Here is a 17,441-nt window from a genome sequence, read left to right as displayed (position 1 = left end):
AGTACTTTGTCCAAGTTAATGGTGAATAATTGATAAAATAAATTATATACTTGGAAATTTATATTTATTTGTTTCTTTTTCACTTGTCACGTCTATGACTGAAAACCACAAGCATTGTATATGATATTTAACAATAGGACAAGGACATGCATGGGTCTTCAATGAATATATGCAATATAATATTTATCATATTCTTTATAACCGCGTGGAAAGACGAGTGTTAATAGTGTTGTGTTAGTTAGTCTCATCCAAAAGGACAGAAACTAATACTAATGAGGGATTTTCTCCGGAATGAAGGTAAAAAAAGACTGCCGATATCTGCAGCGTCAAGGTTTATTACACCGGCAGGAACAACTGGTGGGAAAGGGGTAGGTTGTTCTTTAGCCATGGACATTATAGGCAAAGAAGAAGAGAAAAAAAAAAGGGTGAAGTGTCAAATAGCACCATGAACCAACAAAGAAATGTCATCTCGCACTCTAATCTTACATAAGTGATTATTCGATTCACAAACTAAAAAAATTTGTTCACCTAGTCTTTTTTACAGGCAGCCTTCAAGTTAAAGGTAATAAGTTGGTGATGTGGAGGTGATTTGGCAGATACGTGTGTTGTTTTGTACATGTGGCATTCATTTAGGAGTTTAATTATTAAGCAAAATTGAAATGCAAATTAAACATATTTAAACCATACAGAAGACTTGGTAGAAAAGTCAAAGCACTAGTGTTAATCAAAAGAAACTCACGCTCAGAAGAATTTTTCAGCTAGAAGAGGCTTGCGTTCAGAAGATGTTAGCAATTTCAATCCTTCATATCGACGTCTGAAGAAACCCTACCCATTCCTAATTCACAAATCCCTAATCGCGAAGAGAAAGCCATAATCTCAAACACAAATCCCTAATCGCATGCTTAAGCCCTAATCTGTATTCATAATTCGAAACCCTAAATTCCTAAAGGCGACGACAATCTCCTATAGTGTGGTCCTAATCTGTATATTTACAACAAACACTAGGCTCGTACTCCATATTTACTCTAACACGTGATGAAGTTGAGAAAGAAGACATCTTGTAGAGCTGTGGGTTCGACGGAGGAACTGGAGCTTTGCGATAGGAAGAAGAAGAAGACGACTCTGTAGCTTTTCGATAGCAAGAAGAAGAAGAAGACGACTCCCATATACAATAGCTTTGTGATAGAAGAAGAAGACTCCGTTATAAATAAACACAATCAGCTTCCACGTCATATTTTTACCGGAGCCATGTCACCAAGGCAACAGGGAAACCTGTAAAAAAGGCTAGATGAACAATTTTTTTTAGTTTGTGAATCGAATAATCACTTATGTAAGATTAGGGTGCGGGATGACATTTCGTTGTTGGTTCATGGTGTTATTTGGCACTTCACCCTTTATAATATTATTTTTATGTGTCTTGTCATAGTAATTTGTTAAACAATTTAGAATGGAAATTACTTCTTAATCCTCTTGGATTTTCTCTCGAGTTCTACTCCATGTATTTTCACATCTCTCCCTAAAATTTATTCCCTGATGTGGCAGATTGATAGATTATTTTCTTCATGTAGAAGTGTCTGCATCAAAATTTTAAGTATGGAGTAAAAGTTGAGAGTAGAAAAGGAAAATACATATAATATTTTCCTTTTCCCTCTATAGATGTGGCTTCTATTTATTGAAGGAGCAATGTATTTGCTGACCCACCATTAATTAATTAAAAATAACAATAATGATCAAACTAATCAGATAATGTCACGTAGGGAAAGAGTGTAGGATAAATATATATTTTTTTTTAAAAAAAAAACCTGGAGTATGAAGCATTACTCATTTAGAATATTAGTTTAGCCATTTTCTCTTACTAATTCAAAATTGAAAAGTATACAAGTAGAAAAAGGGAGAACCAATGAATTTTAGTCTATCGATCTTCCCTGACTAATTTAAATTGAAAAGTATAGAAAGGAAATTTAGAGATGAAAAGCATAGAAAGGATAATTGTGATGTTCATTTTATCATCATATTTTAAAACTCAAGACTTTCAGTGATGAAGAATTATAATGCCAATGCCACTTATATAAATAGGATAGGATACATTATACATTCACCCTAAGAACATCATATCAGAAAATATATATAGTGATCTAATAGGTGGCCACTTCTCAAATATTGCTCTGTTTTGTTATTCATATTCTTCTTCTGTTTTCACAATCGTTGGAGTCAACATCAGAAAGAACAGAGGGAAGAGCAGTTGTGAAGTGGAAGAACACCTTATTGAATACTCATAATCTTCATTCATGGTCCATTGCTAATCTTGACAACATTTGTTGGAATTGGAGTGGCATTAGCTGCAACAATGGCGGAGATGTTTATAAGATAAAGCTAGATAATTTCAGCCTCTCAGGTACACTTGAAACCTTTGATTTCCTTTCATTTCCAAACCTCAATCATTTTAGCCTCTATAATAACAGTTTCTTTGGACCAATTCCATATGCTATGGCTTACCTCTCCCAGCTAGTTTTCTTGGACCTCAGGTTGAACCGTTTGGTAAATTTTATACCTCTAGAGATAGGAAGATTAAGTAATCTTTAATTCTTGAACCTTGGATTTAACAATCTTGATGGTACTATTCCCTCCCAAATAGCCCACCTTCAACACCATACTTCCCTTTCCTTATATTTCAATTCTTTCACTGGTGAAATTCCTGATTCACTTTTTTCCAATATGAGCAACCTTCAAACTTTCGATTGTAGGGAAAATCTTTTCCATGGCCCAATTCCAACAAGTTTAATCAAGCCATCCAAGCTTAAACAACTTGACCTACATGCAAACGATTTCCATGGCTCAATACCTCCTACAATTGGAAATCTAAGCTCGCTAACAAATCTTCATCTTAGCTCCAATATATTGCAAGGAAATATTCCTGAAACACTATGCAATCTTCATTCCCTTAGCACCCTTTATTTATTTAACAATAAGTTTAGTGGTCCAATTCCTGAATGCCTGGGAAATATAACCTCATTAAGGCGTCTTTCTCTTGATTCCAGTGAAATGCATGGGAATATGTATAGAAAACTATGCAATTTTCACTCCCTTGAAACCCTTTATATATATAACAATTGTTTGGGTGATCTAGTTTCAAACTACTTGAGATATCTAACGTCATTAAGACATCTTTCTCTCCATTCCAACGCGGGGAAAGAAAGTATTCCAGAAACAGTTTGCAATCTTCACTCTCTTGAAACTCTATATTTGTCTTTCAATAGTTTGACAGATCCATTTCCGCGATGTTTGGGGAATATAACTTCATTAAGATATCTTTCTTTCAGTTCTGACACTGTGCAAACAAATATTCCTATAACACTTTGCAATCTTTGCTCCCCTGAGGAACTACTTTTTTCCTTCAATAATTTGGGAGGTTCAATTCCAAAATGCGTGGGAAACATTACCTCACTTAGATCTCTTACTCTAGGCTACAACGCCTTGCAAGGAAAATTTCCTGAAACCATATGCACTCTTCATTCCCTTGATATTATTGATTTATATCTCAATAGTTTGGGAGGTCCGATTCCAAAATGCTTGGGAAACATAACCTCACTAAGGTATCTTTCTCTCAGCTCCAACATGCTCCAAAGAAGTATTCCTGATACCCTATGTAATCTTCATTCCCTTGAGATTCTCAATTTAACAAACAACAGCTTGGATGGTTCAATTCCACAATGTTTGGGAAAATTGAAAAGTCTGGAAACTTTACTTGTTTCTAAAAACCATCTTGGAGGCATGATACTTCCAAGTTCAACACATAGAAGTGACATAAATCAAACAACAAGTTCTAGCTTGATTTATGGGTTATTGCAGGATTGTGTAGTTTGAGATCCCTATGATTTCTTGATATGTCCGACAACAATTTACATGGTCTACTATCTCTATGTTTAGAGAGCTTTAGTATGGAACTAAAGGTTATAAATTTAGCTAGAAATCAATTTCATGGAACCATTCCAATAGTATGCAACGCAAAGGGAAACAACTTGGAGTATTTCAATTTGAATGACAATCAATTGGAAGGGCCATTACCCAGAGGCTTGAGAAATTGCAGCAATCTTAAACTTCTTGATCTTGGAAACAACAAGTTACGTGATTCATTCCCTCATTGGTTGGATACTCTTCATGCTTTGCGTGTTCTTATATTGAGATATAATCAACTTTATGGTGAAATATGTGCTTCTAACACCACACTTCTATTCCCAAAGCTGCATATATTTGATATCTCACACAATGAGTTGAATGGTCCTTTACCAAGATATTATATAGAGAACTTTGAAGCCATGAAGCATGCAAATGATGATGAAACATTGCCATCTTATGAAGCTTCAATAAGCCTAGTGTGGAAAGGGGTGGAGCTTCAAGTGGTGCATTATGATATCTCGATATCCCTTGATTTATCTAATAACTACTTCCACAGTGAGATTCCTAAATGTTTAGGGAAGCTACATTTCATTCAGTTTCTCAATCTATCCCATAACCAGCTCACTGACAATATTCCATCATCACTAGAAAAGCTAAGTGTTCTTGATTGAGGATCAACTAGCTTAAGGTAGAAAGAGCTTATTTGTCTTTTCCTTTAGTTAGTTATAACTACCTTCTTCCTTCTTCTCTCCTTGTAATAAGCTGAGTGTGCAGCTGTATATATATTGTCACATGCATTCTGTAATACATACTTTACTTTTCTAATCAATCATTAATGAAGATATCTTTCCCTTTTCATGTTCAAACCCTAGTATGATTCAAGTCATTCCATCATGGTATCAGAGCGTCACCGAACGTACGCCGCAGTGGTGGTAACGGATGCAGCCGGTGACAGTCATCCAACAATGCAAGCAGCAGATCCTTCGAATCAAGCTCCGATGAGTCAGAATCAACGAAATGAAGATGTTGATGATCCATTATACCTTCATGTTTCAGAGAATCCCAACCTGAACCTCGTTTCTCAGCCTTTAACGGAGCTGAATTACAGTTCCTGGAGCAGAGCTATGCGAATCGCACTTGAAGTTAAAAACAAGTACGATTTTGCCAACGGAACAGTTCAAATTCCAAGAGAAGCTGGTCCAAGGATTGCATCTTGGAGGAGATGTAATCGAATTGTCTCATCATGGATCCTGAAGTCGCTGAGCCCCAACATAGCAAACAGTGTGATGTATTATGAGAAGGCTTCAGACATCTGGAGTGCTCTTCAGAAAAGATACTCACAATTCGATCCTCATAGGATCTCGGAGATTCAGAACGAGATCTTCAAATGTGTTCAAGGAAGCTTGACTGTTAATGACTTTTTTCACTAAGAGCAGTGCACTGTGGCAACAGATGAATACCTTGAGACTTTCACTTCTATGTGAGTGTGTTCCTAGGTGTTCATGTACTCTCATAGAGGGACTAAATGATGAATATGAAGTTGTTAAGTCTGGAGTCTAGTCATGGATCCTATTCCAGACTTGGAGAAAGTACTCAATATGACTTTGAAAGTTGAAAGAAAAATTAGAGGAACTATCAATCAAATGAACACTGAATTTGCACAATCCAATGCTGTACAGAATTAGTCCAATGCTATACAGAATCAAGTAGAAGAAGAGTCTGTTGTGGCAGTTTCAGCAGCTAGAAGCAAAAAGAAATTTACTAATAATGGGGGAAGGAATGTTCCCAGATGCATTTTTTGTGGTATGAATGGTCATACCATTGACAAGTGCTATAAGAAACATGGATACCCACCAGGGTGGATTCCAGGATTTAAGTCCATAGGCAAACAGAATTCATATACATATCAGTCATCCAATGTCTATGTGAGCCAAGTGGGAGATACAGGTTTATCTAATGAACAATTTTAGAAGTTGTTGTCTCTTTTGCAGAATCAAAATAAAGGAAACCTGGGATCAAGCAATGCTTCTATGACAATCAATACTACTGGAACTAGGCCTACCTTCAGGGAATCAGTGGAAGCCAACAATGAAGGTAGATCTGTTTCTAACTTTCATATAAGTGCTGCTCTTAATTCTCATACCGTGTGGATATTAGATTCAGGAGCAACAGACGACATAACATGTTCCCTAGATTACTTTGAGACTTTTCACAATGTGCAAGATACCTCAGTAAAATTACCTAATGGTGAAACAGTAGGAGTTGCACACATTGGGTAAATCAGACTTAACAACAACATAATGTTTGTCAATGTGTTGTTTATTCCATCCTTTACCTTCAACATCATTTTTGCTAGTCAATTTACCAAGCAATCAGGCTGTAAAATTGTTGTGGGAGCTGATTCATGTGCCATCCAGGGAACTCTTGGGATAATGGATGGTTTTGCTAGACAGAAGAATGGTTTATACTTGATCAATAGTCCACCAAGCAAGAGAAGAGGGCAGTCTGATAGTTTTTTTTTGCTGAAAATCAGTGTAATAGTTTGACAACTGAAATGTGGCATTGTAGATTGGGGCATTATCCCATTAATAAGATACCTTTGCTCAATGGAATAAAACCTATTTCTTTTCATAAACAGCCTGATTTTGTCTGTGATGCTTGTCACTTTGCTAGACACAAAAGATCACCATTTCCAATCAGCAATTCTAGAGCAGAGAACTATTTTGATTTGCTACACATGGATGTATGGGGTCGTTTTCCTATGGCAACATTGAAGGGGGAACATTATTTCCTTACGATTGTTGATGATGGCAGTAGGTTCACTTGGATACACATGTTGATACATGTTAGGAATAAAGTGTAATGGTTTTGATATGCCAAATATGTATTTGTAGAACCCCCAATTTTATTTGTAGGTCTAGTAGAGTCTTAGACCATGATCGGGAAATTATTTAAGTTGCAAAAGAGAAAAACAAAGGAAGATGCATGAAAATAAAACAAGATATCAAGCCGAAAATCAAGAATTTGTCTGGAGAAAATGACAAATTGAAGAAGAAGTTGAATAATGTGATATTCACGTCAATACTACTCAAAAAGAATTCCCAGGAGAATTTTCGTAGAAGAAAATTAAGATTGGAAGATTGCATGAATTTGACTTGGAGATCAAGCATCTATTGAATGAAAGGAGTACATCAAAGATGATTGGAGATGTAACTAATAGACTGTACGGACGAGTTGGAAGATGCTTGATATATTATGCAAAATGGTTCAAGTTCAAAACTCACCATCAACAATTTTACAAGGTAAAATTTGAGAAGCCAAATTTAATTTAATCGAGCTAGTTTCACATGAGAATCAATTCAAGTTGGGAGCAAATTGAGATGGAATTCAATACCAGGAGAAGAATTCAAGTAATTGAAGCGCTAATTTCGAAGTCAAGGCCAATATAATTCAAATTGGAAAGTAATTGAAGCGTCAATTTCGAAGTCAAGACCAATTAAAAGAAGACGTTGCTTCTTCAAATTACTAATTCAACAGGAGAAGTGCGAATTACAATGGAGAAATTCAGATTGGGAGCCAATTGCAAGTCAAAGTAAATTACAATGGAGAAATTCAAATTGGGTGCCAAATTACAAGTCAATTGAAATTGGGTGTCAATTACAAAGGAGAAATTCAAATTGGGAGCCAATTGCAAGTCAAAGTAAATTACAATGGAGAAATTCAAATTGGGTGCCAATTACAAGTCAATTGAAATTGGGTGTCAATTACAAAGGAGAAATTCAAATTGGGAGGAAGTTCAAAGTCAGCTTGAAACATCAGAACAAAGAAGATGAGAAGACTTACAGTGAAGAATTTCTCAGAAAGAAAAATAGTAGTCTAACTGTGAGTTATATTATTATTATTATTATTATTATTATTATTATTATTATTATTATTATTATTAATATGATTATTTTGTTATGTTTATAATCTATAGTAAATATTGTATGGTTAGAATAAGTCTTCTGTTTGTAACCTGTTAGATAGGAACAGTTAGAGATAGACTCAGATATACTCTCCTGTAATCCTATCTTTCTGTAATCAATTGAATTTTGAATTCTCATCTGGTATCAGCCTAAACACGATCCTCCACCGCAAAACACCCAACCCCCTCCTTACCCCACCGCAAAACACCATGTCATCGAATTCCAGTGAGAGGACTCTGTCCGCCGCCGCCGACGGTTCCTCTCCGGTGACCGGAAATCCTTTGGCCGGAGCCCATCATTTCATTTCAATGAAGTTAACCTCTAGGAACTTTCTGTTTTGGAGAACCCAACTTCTCCCGTTCCTCAGATGTCAGGACCTCATTGGTTTTGTGGATGGTAGTACACCGTGCCCGCCGACGTTCATCTCCGAGACCTCCGGCGGCTCTGGCTCCGGCGCCACCACCACTGCTCCATCGACCCCGAACCCGGCGCATAAGGCCTGGGTTCTCCAGGACCAGTCTATCTTGAGCCTTCTAATTTCATCAATGTCTGATGAAGTCTTGCACCTCGCGGTTGGCCGGAATACTGTCGCCGATGTTTGGAGATCCATCTGTGCAGCTCTCGGGTCCAATACGCAGGCGCGGTGCTTGAGCCTGCTCGGTCAATTCCAGGCGCTCCAGCAAGGGGCGTCGACGCCGTGTGACTATCTCGACAAGGCGGAGCTGCTGGTGGAAGCTCTTGCGTAGGCCGGGCAACCCATGTCCTTGGCGGAGCAAAATCTATACGTCCTACGAGGTTTGCAGCCGGAGTACAGGGCCTACGCGGCGTCGCTAACTGCACACACACCGGTGTCTCTTCCGCATTTGGCGGATCATCTGCAGGCAGCAGACTTTATTTTGGCGGATGACTTTGCAGATGGAGGAGCACCGACGGCGCTATACGCCGGACGCGGCAGTGGCGGTTTTGGACGTCACTCCGGAGGCAGTGGCAACGCCGGTGATGGAGGCCGGCAGTCTGGATGGCGTGGCGGGCGTGGCCGGAATCAGCGCGGTGGCCGTAATCAACGTGGCAGTCCACGGTGCCAAATCTGAAGAGCACAAGGACACACTGCGGTTTATTGCTACAAACGGTACACGACCCAACCGCCGGCTCACGCCCATGTAGCTGTCTCCGGTGAACCGCCGGTTACATCTGCACCGCCGACTGACCGCCGGTTACATCCGCACCGCCGACTAATGCGTGGTACCTTGATACGGGTGCCACGGCCTACGCAACTCCCGAAGCCGGCACGCTCACATCCTCGGAGGATTATCATGGCCCAGACACTCTCCGAGTGGGCAATGGTACAGGTTTAGTGATTTCACGAGTTGGCCATGCATCGATCCCCTCTTTGTCCAAACAGTTATATCTATCTAATGTGCTTCATGTCCCAAAATTAACTGTCCCATTATTATCTGTAAAAAAATTCGCTAAAGAAAATTGTGTGTTTTTTTTTTTTTTTTAAAAAATTTCATGACAATTGTTTTGTTGTGAAGGATTCCAAAACCAAGGCGGTGCTCCTTAGAGGCCCGACTTCTGGAGGTCTATACAAGCTACCCATTTCCCGGAGTCATTTCGCGTTCGTCAGTTCCCGTGCAACACCCACAATTTGGCACTGCAAGCTTGGTCATCCACACAAACTTGTCCAAAACAAAATTTTACAACACTGTGCAGTTTCACAAAATAATTCTAGTTTCGGGTCATGTACGGCTTGCCATCTTGGCAAGTCTTCTCGTTTTCTATTAGACAGAATTGATAGTTCTAGCAATAATGTTCTTGATTTATTGTATACGGATATCTGGGGGCCTGCACCAGTTATCTCGTCTAGTGGATTTAGATATTTCCTTCTCTTTGTAGATGACTTTTCACGCTATTGCTGGTTTTATCCATTAAGGGTAAAATCAGACATCTATAAAACTTTTGATGTTTTTCGCGTTTTGATAGAGTGACAATTCTCGCGCTCTATTAAGTCCATACAATCGGATTTAGGGGGTGAATACTGCAAACTCCATACTACGTTTCAGTCTCTTGGGATTAATCACCGTCAGTCGTGTTCCTACACACACGAGCAAAATGGAAGAGTTGAACGCCGTAACAGACATATTGTCGAAACGGGTTTAGCGCTTCTAGCTCAAGGGTCGGTCCCACAACAATACTGGGATTATGCTTTCGAGACAGCTACGTGTCTCATTAATTATCTCCCTTCCTCTGTCCTAAAGTTTAAAGTCCACATTTTCGTCTACATAAAAAGCTACCACCCTATCAGTTTCTACGTGTCTTCGGGTGCCTGTGTTACCCTTATCTTAGGCCTTACAATCGTCATAAGATAGAGCTTCGCTCCACCCCGTGTGTCTTCTTGGGGTATCCTCTGTCTTTTCGAGGATACAGATGCATGGATCTAACTAGTGGAAAAACTTATGTCTGTCGCCATGTGCGGTTTGATGGAACAATTTTTCCCTTTGTTACAGGTGTTGCACCTCGTATTGTTGAGCCCCAGCCAGTACCTTGGGCATCTGGGCCCGTTGTGCCAGTTCATGCCCAGTCAATGGTGCGTCCAATCACCCCTGTACCTCATGACTCTGACCCACGTCCAATAGCTCGAGAAGAGCCACCTTTAGCAATTGAACCCGCTGTCCCAGCTACTCGGTGACGGGGACGGGGTCGGGGTCGGGGTCGAGGAAGGACTCAACCACAGGAACGGACTCATGTCATGCGTCTCCGCTATCAGGCTCAAGGAACTGATGAAGAGTTTCAAGCCCTCACGGCTATTGCAGCTGATCCAACTTGCTATTCCCAAGCTGTTGGGCATCCACAGTGGCGGGATGCTATGGATCAAGAATTTAATGCCCTCCTACATAACAACACCTGGCGTTTGGTCCCACCCAATCCCGATATGAATATTATTGGGTGTAAGTGGGTGTTTCGCACCAAGCGGACTGCTGATGGCTCAGTAGAGAGGCATAAGGCACGGCTTGTGGCTAAAGGCTACAATCAGGTAGCCAGGGAAGATTTTTTCGACACCTTCAGTCCGGTTGTCAAGCCGACAACTGTTCGTCTACTTCTTTCGTTGGCTATCACCAACAAGTGGACACTACGACAGTTAGATGTGCATAACGCCTTCCTAAATGGGCGTCTAGCTGAAACTGTGTACATGAAACAGCCTCCGGGATACGAAGACCCAACCCATCCGAATCATGTCTGTCACTTACAGAGGTCTCTATATAGCCTTAAGCAGGCACCACGGGCGTGGTTTAAACGTCTTCATGATTTTCTACTTACCACGGGTTTCAGTGCTTCGAAAACGGATGTCTCACTTTTCTACTACAGTTCAGATGGGTGTCAAGTATTTTTATTAGTTTACGTTGATGACATTATTATGCTGGGAAACAGTGCTGCACTTATTACCACCTTATTGCACCGCCTTTCAACTGCTTTCAAAATCAGAGATCTCGGAAAACCAGGTTTCTTCTTGGGGATTGAAACAGTTGACACTCCGGAAAGTGTGATTTTGTCTCAACGTCGTTACATGAATGATCTTTTGAATAGGGCTGGTATGGTGGACTGCAAGCCCTTAGCCACTCCTACTTCGACGACTCAGCCAGTTACTCTGTCAGATGAGACGTTTGACAATCCCACGCAATACCGTCGGATTGTTGGGGCCTTACAATATCTCACTATCACTCGGCCGGATTTATCATATGGCGTCAACCGGTTATGTCAGTTTATGCACGCTCCGTCTGTTGATCATTGGGGCATGGTCAAACGGGTCTTGAGGTATGTCAAAGGCACGTTAGATTATGGGTTGCGGCTTAGTCCCTCGTCGACTTCTTCTATCACGCTTATTCCGACTCCGATTGGGCCGGCTGTCCCATAGATCGGAAAAGCACCAGTACGCAGTGTTCCTTGGGTCGAATCTCATCTCTTGGCTTTCACGGAAACAGCGGACAGTCGCACGCTCTTCGACTGAAGCAGAGTACAAAGCCTTAGCTGATGTGGCAGCTGAGGTTACTTGGGTTGTTTCTCTCCTTCGTGAGTTAGGACGTCACTCGGGGCAGTCCTCTACTTTATGGTGTGATAACTTAGGAGCAACATATCTTTGTGTTAATTCAGTTTTCCACGCCAGAACGAAGCATGTTGAAATCGACTATCATTTTGTCCGTGATAAGGTAGCCAGTGGTGATTTCGTAGTTAATTTTGTGTCAACAAAGGATCAGCTTGCAGATATCTTCACCAAACCGCTCGCTGGGCCCAGGTTTATAGCTCTCCGCGACAAGCTCAACGTTGTGTCTCTTACACCGTCAGCTTGAGGGGGTGTGTGAGTTATATTATTATTATTATTAATATGATTATTTTGTTAGGTTTATAATCTATAGATAATATTGTATGGTTAGAATAAGTCTTCTGTTTGTAACCTGTTAGATAGGAATAGTTAGAGATAGACTCAGATATACTCTCCTGTAATCTTATCTTTCTGTAATCAATTGAATTTTGAATTCTCATCCTAACTAGTATGAGATTAAATTAAAGAATATTATTGAAGTATTTAAATCCCAAAGAAACAAGGACCACTTCAGAGCTGATAAGAGAAGCCATTCTACACAAAACTGAGACCCAGATATTCCCACGAAACGTGAGAACACCAGAGGAATAGCAGATCAAGTTTGGGAACTCATTTGCATGAAGTTGAAGCTCTATCAATGGCTAGCTTATCTCTTCTGACACTTTGCCAGAAGATAAGATAAGATTATCTCTGACAAAAAGATATAGAATTCAAAAATGAGATCGCCTCTTTCCAACGGGCAGATCCTCATTACTAGCTATAAAATGATGAAGATATGAAGACTTGAAGAGAACAGGAGCAATAAAGCAAGAAGCAAGACATACGAGCAAAGTACATTGAGCAAAAGTCTCATTTGGTACAGAGCATACCAAAAGAAATCTTCAAGTGAGAATTGAGAAAAGAAAAAGAAATCAGAGAGCTTCAAAGAAAAATATTCTGAGAGTTCTAAAAGCAGAGCTAAACAGAGCATAAAAATCAAGTGCTTTACTTGATACTTTCAAAGAGAGAAAACACTCAGAGCTATCACGAGAAAATCATCAAGAGTGTTTAATCTTCATCAAAGATACTAAGAGCATCATTGAAGATCAACTACAGAGTCTCGAAGTTGGAAGCAAGACAAAACTTGTTTTAGAGCAAAACAGGAGAAGGGAGGAAAGTAGCACGGAGCTGTGAAATCCTGGATTGTCACACGGAGCTGTGAGATCCGAAGCAGCAGTGTCGGAGGCACTGGGCGTGATTAGTACGGGCTTTGTGATCAAAGCACTAGATCACGGGATACGTTTCTACCGGAGTGTGGAAGACGGGGGGAAAGTAACGCGGAGTCGTGAAATCCTGGGATAGTAGCGCGACGACGTGAAACCCGAAGCAGCAGTGTGGTGTCACTTGGCGTGATTAGTGTGGACTTGGTGATCAAAGCACTAGATCACGGAATTCATTGTATCTTGGAACCAAGAAGTGGTAGATATAGTGAATTGCGCTTGGAGAGAAGAGCAAGTGGAGTAGGAGGATTAGACCACCTCCGAACTACTATAATTGTCTTGTGTTGTTTACGGCTTTCTTTACTTACTGCTCTTGCTTGCTTATTACGAGATATACTGCTCACAATCTCACACACTTATCGGATTTACACGATGAAATGTGGGAAGTTATTTCTACTGGCCCTATCGAAATATTAAAAGTCAATACAGCGTTTTTCCTATCCCTGGATGCTCCACAGTACGTACAAAAACCTAAACCGGAATGGACATCGGATGATAGAACACGGAATAATCTTTAGAATATTGCCAAGGATATTCTATTCAAAGCCGTGGATGATACAATATTTCCGATGATCCGAAAGTGTGCTACTGCTAAAGTTATATGGGAAACTCTCATCAAGATTGGCGAAGGAGATGAACAAGAGAAAGACAATAAGTTCACAATCGCCATGAAGAAGTTTGAAGATTTCAAAATGCTCTCAAATGAAAGTGTTGCAGACATGGAAGCACGAATGATCAAAGTTCATGGAGAGATTAGTGATCTTGGCAAAAATATTAGCCAAAAAGAAATTAATCTCAAAATCATACGAGGCTTACCATCTGCATGAGATATGAAGGTTACAGTTATGCACGATCACCGAGATCTAAGAATGTTGTCAATAGACAAATTATTTAGTGATCTAAAAGCATATGAGTTCGAAATGAAGGCCAAATATGATGATGTTCATGAAGCTCGAAATTCTACTCTAATGGCCGAACAACCGTCAACCTCCAGGTCAGTAAAAAATAATGTTGATTTTATGACTGACGAACAATTTGCTCTTTTTGTTAAAAGATTCAAAAGGTTTATGCGAAAAGGAGACAACAAAAATTCTGCTCGTGGAAAATTTGTCTCTCGCACGCCACAAGAAGAAAAAGTCGAAGAAAACAACAATCTATGCTACAATTGCCGCAAACCCAGACATTTTAAAATAAATTGTCCATATCCGATCGTTAGCAAGTATCAAGGCAAGAATGTTGAATCTACGCCGAACAAATCTGAAAGCAAAAGGTTCAAGCGCGATAAAAGAAAAGCTCTCGTTAGCAACGGACCAAATGAAAATGATGATTCGGAGGAATCATCATCAAGCATTGACAGCTCATGTTCGGATGATGATACGGCTCTAATATGAAAGCAAATTGAGTTGAGTACAAGTGAAGATTGTTTTATGGCTCTTGAAGCAGAGGAAAAAGAGGTAACATCTAATTCTTTCAATTTTCTGTTAATTCTTCTTTTTCTCGTGAATCTATTGACATTCTAATTCGAGATTGTCAAGAGATTATGCTCACTCATCCTCAACTCAAGGAGCGCAATAATGTTCTAATTCTTGAAAAAGAAGAAATGAATAAAAAATTGCAAGATGCTTTACTTGAAGTTAGTAAATTGAAGAATGAAAATAGTCATCTTCAAGAAGAGTGTAAAGCAAGAGAGGTTAGAGAACATAACCTTCGGGCAACCATTGCTACGTTCACTAACTCGTCCAAAATAATGAATAAGATGGTGAGCATGCAAAAGCCATCAAGAGATAGAACCGGAATCGGTTATGACTCCACATGTTCTCAAACCCCTCCAAATCTGACTAATTCTACTACTACTTTAAATAATAAAGTTCAAGTGGTAAAATTTGTTAAAAGTCAGAATAGCACGATGAGATAAGGACTTGGCTATCAAACAAAAGCAAAGTTGAATGTTGAAAGGCCGAAACAATTCTATACTACGACAAAGCAACAAAAATTCTTCAAGCAAAGATATGCCAAAGAGTCAAGTGCAAAAAGATTTCATAGAAAAGAGGGAAGCTTTTCTAGAAATAGAGTTGGGAGATTTCATCCCACTCAAAAGGATTGGTTGTGCAATAAATGTAATGCTTTTTATAGACCAAAGCAACAATCCTCTTCCCAGGTTCCAAATAAAAAAATGTTTTTCAATATCCGGCGCCTAAAATGTTTTCAAAAGTGAGTTATGATTATCGAATCTCTAATGGTAACAAACAGCCTTATTTTAATTCAAGAGGATCAAGGTGGGTTTGGTTACCTAAAATCACTAACAGTAAAGGACCCAAGCAAGTATGGGTACCTAAAGTTAATTAATCTTTTTTTGCAGGATGTTTGGTACATCGATAGTGGTTTCTCACGCCACATGACTAGAAATAAATCATATCTAGTGAATTTCAAAGAAATCGATGGACCAAAAGTTATATTCGGTGGAAATCAAAATTATGGAATTACAAAAGGAGTTGGCACAATCAAGAAAAATGGATTAAAGATTGAAGATGTTTCTTTCGTTGAAGGATTGAAATTCAATTTATTGAGCACTAGTCAATTTTGTGATAAAGGCTATCTTGTAGAATTTTCTAAAGATAATTGTCTAATAAAAAATGAGCTCACAAATGAAGTTGTTCTCTCTGGAAAAAGGCGAAAGAACATGTATGTTGTTGATTGGAGTACAAGCAAAGATTCAGTGTGCTTAATGGCCAGAAATTAGAATGAAGCTAATTGGGAATGGCACAGAAAGCTCAATCACTTAAACTTCAAGACTATCAATCAACTTGCAAAAAAGAATCTAGTTGAAGGCTTGCCAGATATTATCTTCAAGAAGGACCAAGTAAGTGATGCATGCCAACGCGGAAAGCAAATCAAATCATCATTCAAATCAAAGACACACGAGTCAACATCAAGACCGCTAAGCTTACTACAAATGGACTTATTTGGACCGGTTGATCCAATAAGTGTAAGTGGTAAGAAATATACACTCGTTGTTGTTGATGATTTTTCCAGGTACACTTGGACCGTGTTTCTCAAGAAGAAAAAAAGAAGTTGAGCAAGTTCTACCAAAGCTGTTGAAGCAACTACAAAATGAGAAAGAATTGCAAATATCAAAAATACGAACGGATCGTGGAACCGAGTTCGTTAATGGAGTTATACAAGCTTTTTGCAATTCACATGGAATTTCTCATCAATTATCTGCCGCAAGAACACCGCAACAAAACTGTGTTGCCGAAAGAAGAAATCGGACGCTCAAAGAAGCCGCACGAGTGATGATTAGTGTAGCCGGTCTCCCGAAATGATATTGGGCGAAAGCTATCAACACTGCTTGCTACACGCAAAATGGAAGCATGATCCATAAGCAGTACAAGAAGACGCCATACGAGCTATATAAAGGGAGAAAACGAAATATTGGTTATTTCATATTTTTGAATGCAAATGCTTTATTCATATTAATGATAAATTGCATCTAAGAGCTTTTGATGAGCGTGCAGATGAAGGAATTTTTCTAGGATATTCAGCTACCAGTAAGGCGTTCAGAGTTTTGAATAAAAGATCAATGGTGTTGAAAAATCCATACACGTGGTATTCGATGAAAAATCGCAGATAAAAAATGACGCACTAGACGAAGAAATTCCACAAAATGGTAACAAGTGTCATATTGATTTTTGTGATACTAATGATACATGTGAAGATGATATTTTGCAGGGAATGGATGAGTTGGAAATTAATTCTCTAGAAAATCTCATCCCTCATCCAAAAGAAGTTGGAAATTCTTTTAATGATAATTTTGGAAGTGAAGCCGCACGTGGGAATGGAGATGCAGTACGGGTTGAAGTTGATGATCCAGTTACATGTGAAGTTGGTGATCGACTTCAAGATGATTTAGATGAGGAAATTCGAACCAACACTGCTAGTTCACAACAAATGGATCCACCCAGTACCATGCACCCATTTGAACCATATTTAAGATGGTTCAAAAATCACCCTCCAGAATTAATTATTGGGAATATTCATGAAGGCGTGAAAACAAGATCATCTACCATGGAAGCATTGTTCATGTGTTATCTATCTCAAATTGAACCAAAAGAAGTGGGCGAAGCACTTAATGATCTGAATTGGATAAATGCTTTGCAAGAAGAGCTCGATCAATTCAAAAGAAATGATGTTTGGGAACTTGTTCCAAGACCGGCGAACCAC

Source organism: Ipomoea nil, unplaced genomic scaffold (genome assembly GCF_001879475.1).
Source record: "Ipomoea nil cultivar Tokyo-kokei standard unplaced genomic scaffold, Asagao_1.1 scaffold0980, whole genome shotgun sequence".
NCBI classification, from domain to species: Eukaryota; Viridiplantae; Streptophyta; class Magnoliopsida; order Solanales; family Convolvulaceae; genus Ipomoea; species Ipomoea nil.
This window is presented reverse-complemented; position numbering follows the sequence as displayed.